Genomic DNA, 8109 nt, shown 5'->3' on the forward strand with positions numbered 1-8109 from the left:
TAGAGGCAGGCAGTGGGCAGTGTCACAAGCTAAATGCCTGCAGGCTAGGGTCTATCCAAGTTGTTATACTGAGTGATGGTATACATTCACAATCATAGCTGCTCAACCAGGACGAAGGGAAGTACCCTCTGATGCTCCTATTCATGCTACTTGTAGTGGCTGGTGTTTCAGGCCAGAGTATTCTAACAGAGCATGTATAAATGTGGGACCCAAACATAGTGCCTGATGAACACGCATTATGACACCAGCATAGCATAAAATGGGTCTAGGAAGAGCACAGCTCAAAGTAACATGGAAATGAACCAAGCCTACTGTAGGCCAAATAGAAAATTATGTAGCTCGTCTCCAAAATGATTTATAAAGATCCACAACTATCATTATCATTATCATTATCATTATCATTATCATTATCATTATTATTATTATTACACCACAACATGGCCTTGTGTAGTCACTTCCTACATTAGATCTTGGCATCTCAATGACTTGCTTTAACTAATAGAATATAGCAGAAATGATTAAAGCTTCTATTTGTTGTTCTTGGGAACGCTGAGCTTCCATATACAAAATTCAGCTATAGTGATGGGGAGACTACTGAAGAGGTTCTGAGAATGTATGGAGAAAGAAAGAGGCCAAAATCTCTACTTCCCAGTCAAACCATAAGGTAATTCCATTGCAGTTACCAGACTCTAAGCATGACCAAGAAATGAAACTCCCATTTAAACCCTGTCAACCAAAAGATATGGAGAAAATAAAATGGCTATTGTTTCAAGCCACTAAGTTTTCAAATGGTTCAGTCCATAGTACTAGATGAGCAAACCTCTAGATGAATCCTCCATAGTCAGTCACCAAACTTCAAGTAAGGCCAGCTGAAGAGCCACCTAGCTTAGCCCAGTCAGCCCAGAGAATCATGAAAATAATAAAATGGTTGTTTCAAGCCACTAAGCTTTGGGATAGTTTGGTCCACAGTAATAATAGATAACTGAAACAACAATGGTATTAGAGTTCCATCAGGGAAACAGGATCACTATGAATATTCCAGAGCAGGGAATTTATTGAAGGATTTAAGCTGTGTAAGTAAAGAACTGAAGGAGTTGGAGGATCAGAAAAAAAGTTACTACCAAGCCTCCCTGAAGCACTGGAGTTGGTTTTTGGTGTTAGATGTTGGAAGCTTAGCAAGACCAAGAAACAGAATAATACTGTGAAGGGGGCTGATATAGAAGACTTTCAGATTTCAAGCAAATGTCTCTTTTGACCAACTCTAACCCAAAATCCTTCAGTTTCTGGGAAATGTAGCCTAGTTTCTCCAACTTGCCTCAGAAAGGCCACATCAGACATGGAAGAATGCAACAAATGACAGTTGTGGAATAGCAAGGAATTTCCTCACATGGAGGTGTGTGAACCTCCCCCAGACTAATAATAAAATAAATAATAAAGTAATAAGTAAATCATTTATAAATAATATATAAATAACTACAAAGTAATTATAAATATATGAATAAATAAAATGACTTACATTTTAAAATAAATAGTTTTAAAAGACAACAGGCAGGAGGTTATGAGCTTCTGTGACCTGGTTGATTACTCACTCCACATTGGTGGCATTGAATACAGAACATGGAAGCTCAGGGGTAGCCAGTAAGCATAACACAAAGTTACAAATGACCTTAATGAGACCAATTATGGTAAAGGAAAAATGGGCTGTAAATAAACAGAGAAAGTATGTAAACACAATCCTTTCAAGAATCTTGACTGTGAAATAGAGCATATAGAAGGAGCAGAAATTGGGAGAAGTAATGTGTGGTTAAGAGAGGTTTGATCTGTAGAACAAGGAACTGCTATGTTTTATGATAAGTACTATAGAAATATTTGATATTTTAAGCTCCATATATACAAACTGATTTAATTTTTTTTTAATTTTTAAGTATTTGGAGACAGACTTTGGTATAGAATTGAACTATGGTTAAGCCTTAGTTCTTTTTTAAAAATCAGATACTAGTACCCACCTCCAAGTGTTGTGTGAATCCTATTAGAAAATGAGAGGTAATCAGCCCCATTCCTGAACATAGTTAGTGCTCAATTTATGGCAGCTTTTTTTTTTAGTTTTTTAACATGTATTTATTTTTTAGAGACAGAGAGAGACAGAGCACAAGCAGGGGAAGGGCAGAGAGAGGGAAACACACAGAATCCAAAGTAGGCTCCAGGCTCTGAGCTGTCAACACAGTCCAAAGTGGGGTTCGAACTCACAAACCATGAGATCATGACCTGAGCCAAAGTTGGTCACTTAACTGGCTGAGCAACCCAGGTGTATGGCAGCTTTTATGTTAAGAAGCTTTGTACTACTGTGTCCCAAACTCAGAGGTCTTAACACTGAGAACCACCTGTCCAACAGTCAGTTAGTCAGTTTATGAAGCTCCTACTAATTGCCATCATTCTGCAGCAAGGTGCTGTGGAAAAGTGGTGAATGAAACATACTCTCTCAGTCCTCATGGAGATTACAGCCTTGCAGGAAAGCCAAACATTAAGCAAATCACAAGATATAAATAACTACATGTTTTCAAAGCGGTCTGAAGCATCATTAAGTTACAGAGATTTATCAAGCCCATCACAAATAAAGTCCTCACCATTCACACATCTGACCCTCCATTCGTAGTCAGATTTCCCAGGAACACACTGGTTTTGTCCTCATTATGGGACCTTTGCTATTGAAACAGGATAAAATTTCATACTTACCCAGATTCCACTTTTCTGAAATCAATTATGAAGGCCCAAATCTGAGAACGAGAAGTGTTCCAGATTCCAAGAATGGAGTGATCTATGTATCCCAGATTTCTTTTTTTTTTAATTTTTTTTAATGTTTATTTATTTCTGAGAGAGAGACAGAGCATGAACAGGGGAGGGTCAGAGAGGGAGACACAGAATCTGAAGCAGGCTCCAGGCTCTGAGCTGTCAGCACAGAGCCCGACGTGAACTCACAGACTGTGAGATCATGACCTGAGCCGGAGTCGGAAGCTCAACCAACTGAGCCACCCAGGCACCCCATGTATCCCAGATTTTAAGCTCAGGATATTGCCAGCCATATCTCCTTACGGTAAGGGAGAGGTACTGGGTCAGCCAAGCTACGCTATCACCAACCCCAGTACCCTAAACATTCCCCAGTATAAGAAGAGAACTAGGAGAAAGAAAAGGGGGTTGGTCTGTTGGTAGTAAATCTCAGGAAGCCACATAAATTAAGAGATGGTAATTTATACCAACATTGTTGTTGAGGCACTAGATGGGCAGAGTTCTAGATGTTGCAAGACTGAAGAAACAGGCAAGAGAGAGAAGGTGAAAAAGAGAGGTCTGCCAGTGGAATCACCTGCATGCACTAAGGATTTCATGCATGTTTGATGCATTAAAGAATACGGTTTCTTACTAACTGAGGGGAATTCCAGAAGATGACAGTATAATTTAGTTGGATCTCCTATGCCAAGAAATTGTGTAGAGAGAAGAGCCTTACAGGACCCACCTAAGAGCCTGCTAGAGACCAGCTTTGAACACACGCCACTCTGAGTGACATCTGAAAGCACACAACAGCAGGAGAGGCTCAAGACACTGGCATCTCCTATTCCTCCTACCCAAGATTTAAATAGAATATCCCTAGGAAAAGGGAGAGGCAGCTAATTGGGACTGAGCCCATATACCCTCTGCTACCACTATTTCAAGTCACCAAAGATAAATCTGCGTTAGAGGAAGAGAAAGGGGAAAACTTCAACTCAAATAAAAGATACAAGTTTAAAAATGAACAGGATTTGAGTTTTAACCGTAAAACCAAAACTGTTTGAATAGCCAAAATTGACAATACTCATGGAGTTGGGCTATGAAGACAGTGAGAGATTTTGCTACCCAAAGAGATAGGGGACCTCAATAGAACACAGCTCATTATAGCTACTGGAAAACATCATTTTTTTCATGCTTATATCCCAGTGAGTTAATACTGCTCAATAAATAGATTTTATAATGATTGATCACATTCAGCAATATCACTGTACAAATTTATGGTGACGATCCAACTAACATACAGACCCATTCCCTAGCCACTAAACTCCTAGTGTCTTTCCACTTTTTTCCCTCTCGTAGAAAACACTTGTGTTTACCTCCTCACCATCCATTCTCCATTCTGCAGGCAAAGGCCCAGTCATTTTCCCTGCAGGCCTTCTTGGCAAGTCCTTGTCTTCATCTCCAGTCAGCCCTCCCTCCTACTATCAGCCTTTACTTCTGGTGCCCAGCATGGTTTATATTTAGTATTGGTCCCATTTCCACTAATTTCTATCCTTTTTCCCCATAGAATCCTAAAAATTATCTAGGACTGCCACATACACAACTCTAAAGGGATCCGTTCAAATCATACCTTACATGAATGGCAGGTTCACAAAGTACAGTCTCTATATCCTCATGTAGTAGACCTACCTTTAAAGTCAACATATGAAAAAATAAATATTCTTTGCAAATAACTTTATATTGCTCCATGAACCAGGGAGTTGTCTTAAAACCTTAGCACCTATAATAACATTTTAATAAAATACCTATTCAAATAATATTTGTTACAAATAAGTTACATGATATACGATCCCACTACCATGCTTTAATAATTTATGTGATGATCAGTACATTAGTTCCTGAAGGGTTGGCCCCACAGGGAATGTAAGCAGAGTACCTCACATTGTGTGTCCTGCTATTTGTTGTCACAAGGTTGCCAAGAAATAAGGGAGTGGCTCTTACATAAAACTGTTTTAGAGGTATGTGAGAAACTGGAAACTAGGAATTCGGTGGTATAAACATAGAGCCATCACTTATTTCATAACTTGAAGGTCTGGCCAAGCTGGGAACTAACAACTGTGAAAATCTTCTGCTTTTCTCCAAGTAGATACAATGTCTCAAATGTATTTAGTACCTTGATCAGCTAGTTTCCTTTACAGAGTAAATCATTGCTTTCCAGATTTGAGAGAGTCTAATGTCAGAGGATAGTACTATTAAGAAAAGTCCTATTGAGTTTCCTGTTCCACCTCCACCCTCTGTGCCATCAACATGAATATCACACACACACACACACACACACACACACATAATTTTGAGCCAACCTGGAAGATGGGTAGTTTAGAAGCTTAGAGAACAATCTGGATATAAATTTATCAATTTTTGTCAGGAAACAAAATAATTCTATAAAACTGAATTCATTTTCTTCACCCACACCTCCTTCTAAATGCCTTATCTCAATGAGAGAAAAATATCTTGCCACTCAGTCATTTAAATCAGAGACCAAGAGGCCAACCCTGACCCTTCAATTTCCACACACTTTTTATCCAATTAGTCAACCAGTCCTATCAGTGACATCTCCTTAACCTTTCTCTCTCCCTGCTTCACCTTCAGTGAGGCTGCCTCAGTTCAGTGCCCATCACCATCTCCTGGATAAAGATGATCCCTACCTGATCTGTCTGTCTTCAGTCTACCTTCCCCAATACATCTACCACACTACCCCCAAAGGAACTAGAGAAAGACTATACTAGCCCCATACTGCTTTCACAAGAAAGTCTAAATGCCATGAAAGCAAAGACTATGCCTGTTTATATATCACTTTTACTAGGTGCCTAGCACAAAAGCACCAAAATATTTGTCAAATGAATATTAGGCCCCAGTCATTTGGCCCTTAACTCTACTTCCCTATCTCTTATTACACCGTATCCATTGGTCTCACAGCTTCAATCAGTCAGACTTTCAGTTTTCCCAAAAGTCCACACTGTTTTACATCTCTGGGTCTTTGTCAAGAGCACAACACTCCCCTCAGCCTTCTCCACTTCTAACTTCAACATCTTCAGTTTCCCTTGTGTGCCTTCTGACCATATGCCCCTCTTTTAAAATTCTACTCCTACTGACTCTCCTGGCTGCCTTCCCAACTCTCAGGAAGAATGGACCATCCCTTCTTTTGTGTCCTACTCTCTACTCTTCATACAGTATTCTAAATCCCAAATGCATTTACCTGTTTACATATCTGACATAAATCTTCCTTTAGCTCCCTGAGCTCTCTCTGGAGAACAGGACTGTGTCCTGGGGAGAGAGAATAAAAGAAGAGAGAGGGAAGAATAAAGTGATGAATATTCAAATGCACATAAAAATACACAAACTTTCCCATTCCCTTTTCTTACCCTTCACATCCAATCAGTCATCAAATCCTGTCAATTCTGAACACCTCAAAAAGCCTGCCTCTATCCTTAGTTCATGCCTCCAGCATCTCTCACCTGGATTCCAACATAATCCTTTTCCATCATGCCCTGCCCAAAGACATCTAGTCATGTTGATGGTAAGGAGAACAAGGACAAAATACAGTCAAAACCCAGCTCTCAAGATCAAGGTTGAAGGAGCACATTCTTCTAATTCACACAAGTTGTTTTCTTTTTTTTTTTTTTTTTTTTTTTTCAACGTTTTATTTATTTTTGGGACAGAGAGAGACAGAGCATGAATGGGGGAGGGGCAGAGAGAGAGGGAGACACAGAATCGGAAACAGGCTCCAGGCTCCGAGCCATCAGCCCAGAGCCCAACGCGGGGCTCGAACTCACGGACCGCGAGATCGTGACCTAATTCACACAAGTTGTTTTCTACGTCATACAAGATATACATGCTAGCAAAGTGGTCCTGTTTCCAACCTGTTTCAGCCTGTGGCCAGAGTCTTTCTAAAGTACAGATCTGATCCTGTCTCTCTCCTTTGCACTTGGTGTGAAGTTCAAGCCCCATGATATGACTGAATGTATTTCATGTTCCACCTCCTGCTTACCACTCCCATCTCAAGTCTCGTACCTTCTCACATTGTATATACTCGGTTCCATGCACCCTATCTCAATATATGCAGGATCTCTCATTCTTGGCCTGTGAAGTGCTTTTCAATCTCCTGGAAAGTCTCTCTCCACTTCCACATCCTGCAGTCACATGGATAACTCACGCTCATACTTTTAGTCTTGACTTGGTGTCACTCCCCTGGAGGCAGTCCCTAACTTCTCCAGTCCCCCTTCTGATTGGGTTCGGTTCCCTCACATTACCTCATTTTCATCCTCAGGGTAACACTTAAACACCTGTTTTTTTTTTAATGTTTGTTTGTTTATTTATTGTGTGTGTGTGTGTTGTGTGAGAGAGAGAGAGAGAGAGACAGAGACAGAGACAGAGACAGACAGAGACAGAGAGGGACAGAGAGAGCAAGACCAGGGAAGAGACAGAGAAAGAGGGAGAGACAAAATCCCAAGCAGGCTCCATGCTCAGGGAGGAGCCCAACACAGGGCTGATCTCACAACTGTGAGATCATGACCTAAGCCAAAATCAAGACTTGGAGACTTAACCAACTGAGCCACCCAGGTGCCCCAACCCTTTGTGTTTTCATTGACAATTTACTTGTCCCTATTTCACTCCAGAAGGTGGGATTCTTGAGGGAAGGAGACAATCTTATCACCATTATATCCCCAGTGACTATTGCCATGTTCAATACATGAAGGCATAGAATTTGTCTTCTCTAGAGTACCAGTTGCAATAAATCAATCCCAGAGCTAACAAAAGGACCACAAACGGAGACCAGTAACAACCTTACAGAATAGCCTTAAACCACAGAAAGACAATATTATACCTTTAGACAGGAATGTCGAATCACCCAACTAATGAGGAAAAAGTATCTTGAACTATATCTTCATTGCTACTGAAATAATAAATTTTGGTTTAACATTTCCTCTTAAGTAATCTCCCAACTAGCTTTCAGTTGATTTAGGTTGATTCAAATTTTATATGAATTTGCTTCTGCCTAATTCTCTAATCCTAATCCCTTCTGTAACTGTGTTTAGCTTTTTCAGGACTTCAATCCTTCAAATCCATTTTAAAGATATCAAGGCCAGACTCATTCAAAAGCAGCTAAATACTTATTTCACACTTGAGAAAAGCAGTCCTTCCTTACCCTGCTGTGTCAGCCTGTTGCTCTTCCTGTTACTTCTATATACACAGTAACACTGATCCACCCAGCTGCCTGAATTCAAACCCAGAAGTCATTTTTTTCTTTAAAAATCTCAATTTTTCATTGCTGGTTCCTTCTTTTCACTT

Source organism: Felis catus, chromosome C1, assembly GCF_018350175.1.
Source record: "Felis catus isolate Fca126 chromosome C1, F.catus_Fca126_mat1.0, whole genome shotgun sequence".
Classification (NCBI taxonomy): domain Eukaryota; kingdom Metazoa; phylum Chordata; class Mammalia; order Carnivora; family Felidae; genus Felis; species Felis catus.